This window comes from Mauremys reevesii, unplaced genomic scaffold (assembly GCF_016161935.1).
Source record: "Mauremys reevesii isolate NIE-2019 unplaced genomic scaffold, ASM1616193v1 Contig25, whole genome shotgun sequence".
Lineage (NCBI taxonomy): Eukaryota > Metazoa > Chordata > Testudines > Geoemydidae > Mauremys > Mauremys reevesii.
The window spans coordinates 116,064-119,782 of NW_024100835.1; the positions used below are offsets into that span (position 1 = coordinate 116,064).

The window sequence follows — 3,719 nt, forward strand, 5'->3', positions numbered from 1 at the left end:
AGAAACATTGCAAACTTGGTCTGCTGTATAAGAAGGCAAACCGAGGTGCACCACCTCATGAATGTAATGACTGAACAAGGACTGCTCGTTGTTTTTGCGGATACAGACTAACACGGCTGCCGCTCTGGAACCTGTCACCATGCAAGGCACTGAATTCAGCCGTATGAAGTGGAAATCCATCAACTTCATGAAAAAACATGTGCAGATACAGACACACATCATCTTCCTTTCCAAACGGAAAGAAATGGACATAATACCAAAGGACTGAAGGTAAAGAATCCATTACAATCAACACACCACACAGACGGTGGTGAGAGATTGTGCCACACTCTCAAAGAATCTGCGGAACCACCTGATCAACATCCTATACAGCAAACCAGAGAGGTTCAAGAATGAACTCTTATCTCCTTAGACTGACCTCACCCTTGGTAAAGCAACCCCCTTCCTGTCATGTGTTTACACCTGCTCCTGTATTTTTCACTTCATGCATCTGAGGGAGTGGGCTCTAGCCCACAAAAGCTTATGCCCAAATAAATGTGTTAGTCTCTAAGGTGCCACAAGGACTCCTCGTTGTTTATGCTGATACAGACTAACACGGCTGCCGCTCTGAAACCGGTGGGATAATAATTCCCCCTAAATCCTTAGAAGGTAGGAGCCATTGAAACCTGGCCTGCCTATAGAACAAAACCACAGGGACGTGTGGGGGTAATTCCTCTTTGTTGCCAGCAATCAGCAAGGATATTTGTAAAAGGAAGGGATATTTTAAGCAATAATCTGCCACCCCAAAAGGGGTAGAAACACGTTCTTTTTGTCTTTCAGAAAATCAGGAAAAGCTGGTACCAGCTGAGGAGCAACCCAGAATCCCATGGATCTATTGTTGCGACAAAGATTGTGTTTTGTGTTTTATGTTTTGTCTTGTGTTGTTTGTCTTGTTGCTACCATTGTTGTGTACTGTGTTACAATAAAAAAGAAAATACTGCATTAGACAGAAAAGGCTTAACAACCATTTTAACTGTTGTGACGTTATTGATATAAATGGGAACCATATAGAACATGGGTTGCAACCAAGGTCCTGTGGTGGCACCAAATCCTAAGTAACGGGGGTCATATAAGGTGTCTAAGACCAAGTTCTGGGTTGCTGGTTATGATTATGCTGTCTGTATGTCTGTATCATTTTGTAGTTGAAGTTATAAGTATTGGCTCTGTACTGTCTGTATTTGGTATTATGCTCTGCCTCTGGGAAGTGTCCCAGACAAGCTGATGTCAGCCCTGCATAGCTGGCTTGATGACCCATTAAGGGCCATCAGCTACACAATTGACCCATGGAGAGAAGGCAGACACGCCTTGTGACTCTGCAAAGTATGCAGAAACTTGTCCATGTGACTGCAAACTCCATTTTGGCTGTAAGTTTCCACCGTGAGGACAAAGGGATTCTTACACCTGGAAAAGTCTATATAAGGCCGATGCATCATCTCCATCTTGTCTTCAATCCTGCTTCTGACCTCTGGAGGGACTTTGCTACAAACTGAAGCTTTACACAGGGGACTGAGGACCCATCCCAGCGGGGGATGTATTCCAGAGACTTAAATTGAACCTGCAGTTTACTCCATCACTGCTGCAAGCCTGAAATAAGAACTTTGCCATTACTGTATGTAATTGACTCCATTTAACCAATTCTACCTCTCTTCTCTACCTTTTTCCCTTTGTAAATAAACCTTTAGATTTTAGATTCTAAAGGATTGGCAACAGCGTGATTTGTGGGTAAGATCTGATGTGTATATTGACCTGGGTCTGGGGCTTGGTCCTTTGGGATCGAGGGAACCTTTTTCTTTTATTGGGGTGTTGGTTTTCATAACCATTTATCCCCAGGACGAGTGCACTGGTGGTGATACTGGGAGACTGGAGTGTCTAAGGAAATTGCTTGTGTGACTTGTGGTTAGCCAGTGGGGTGAGACCGAAGTCCTTTTGTCTGGCTGGTTTGGTTTGCCTTAGAGGTGGAAAAACCCCAGCCTAGGGCTGTAACTGCCCTGTTTGAGCAATTGGTCCTGATTTGGCACTCTCAGTTGGGTCCCGCCAGAATCGCTCCATCACAGTGGCGTAGTCGTGCTTGGATCCACAGAACCAGGTCAATTAAGCTTTGGGTCAGAACCCCACACTATCCAAATTTTAACTTTGGGATTGAGAGTTTGGTTGGTTAAAGATCAGTGACCATGAAACAGAAAGCATCAGGAAAAGCAAGGAAACTGCAAGCCTTGAGAGACAGCCTGCAGTTTGATTATGAGCAAGAACTGGCAAAAATTCGAATGGAAGAGAAGCAAGTCTTGGCCCAGCTGGAGAAAGAGGCGGCTGAGAGAAAGAGAGAGGCAGTTGAGAGAGAAAAAGAGGCTGCTAAGAGAAAGAAAAAGGCTGCTGAGAGAAAGAGAGAGCTGCTGGCTGCTGAGGAGGAGACTCACAAAATACAACAGGAGACTCACAAGATGCAACAAGAAACTGCTAGACTCCAGCTCCAAGTCAAAAAAGCAAGGGAAGAACAGCAGAAACTGTATCCTCTTGAAAATCCAGTTTATAACTGTGTTGATATATGGGGTTACTCTGGGCAGTTTTCTGTGTTTAACCAGCTTTGCTATGGCTGGGGAGATGGGAGTTCTAACCTGGGGGGGAATATCTGTTTGTCTGTGCAAGAAAGCAGTGTGGCTGTAAATGAAGTTTCTGAATGTCTGTCTAATGTTTCAGAAGTAAATCTGGAGTTAGATCAAGAGCAGAAAGATCTCATTGGGGAGGAAAATGTTTCTCAGGTTAAAGCCCTAACTGAGGAAGGAGAGGGTAAACTTGTAATGGGTAATGGATTGGTGGCTACTGCAGCTTGTAGAAGTAAACCTGAAATGGGTAACTGTGATTTGCTAAAAGTAGCTCAGTGTAGTGAAAAGAGCAGCAGCTTATCTGTTGGGAGAGGCGATGTGCCTGGTAGGGAAAGTTTGGAGGAGCCTAGGCAGCCTTGTGAGCTGATGGCTTTGTCTAATCAGCAGTTTGGGAAGGGAGGGATAGTGGAAGATGAGTGTCCATATCCCTTACCTGTTTCCTGTGTGGAGAAATGTGACAGTGAAGGGAATGTGCCTGTCTCTGTCAGGGGTATTGACTTGCCTATGAAGGGAGCTACCTCGGTCTCCAAGCAGTTGTCTGTGAACAGCCCTGTGTGCTGGGACAAGGGAAATGAGATCCCAAGCTGTGTGTCTGGTAAAGGAGAATGTGTCTCCGGCTCTTCTGTGTCTGTGAAGCAGACAGAAGGTGCCTGTCAGCCTGTGATGGTTGAGGGTGATTCAGTTGTCTCGGAGTTGGTTGTAAATACAGCTAAAGCCCAGGAAGGGAATGGTCCTGAGTTTGTGTCTGCTGGGGAGAATGGCACTGTGACTAGGTTGCATCCAGTTAGTGTCATAGCAAGGTCCCAAAGACCAGACAGTTCTGGTGCTTGTAGTTTGCCAGTTGCTAATGTGTGGTTGGAAAAGGGTGCAGCAACTCTGTCTGATCAGGGTGATACCCTAGCCAGGGCACAAGGAGAGCATGAAGGTGATTTAATTGTGTTACCTACTGACAGTTTAACAACTTGTAGCAAGAAGGAAAAGATTCCCGAACTTGTTCATGGCCAAGGGAAGGAGACTGCTTCTGACCTGTTGTCTAGAAAGTCTGTAGGTGTGCCTAAAAGGGGATTGTGTAGTAATCCG

General features: G+C 45.3%; 1 long non-coding RNA gene across 1 annotated transcript; it reads left to right on the forward strand.

Annotated features, from left to right (window-relative positions):
• Positions 1-239: 239 nt before the first annotated feature.
• LOC120393607 lies at positions 240-962 on the forward strand. The gene is made up of 2 exons (XR_005592091.1): positions 240-270; positions 820-962. It is a non-coding gene; the product is annotated as an uncharacterized LOC120393607 (long non-coding RNA).
• Positions 963-3,719: the final 2,757 nt, after the last annotated feature.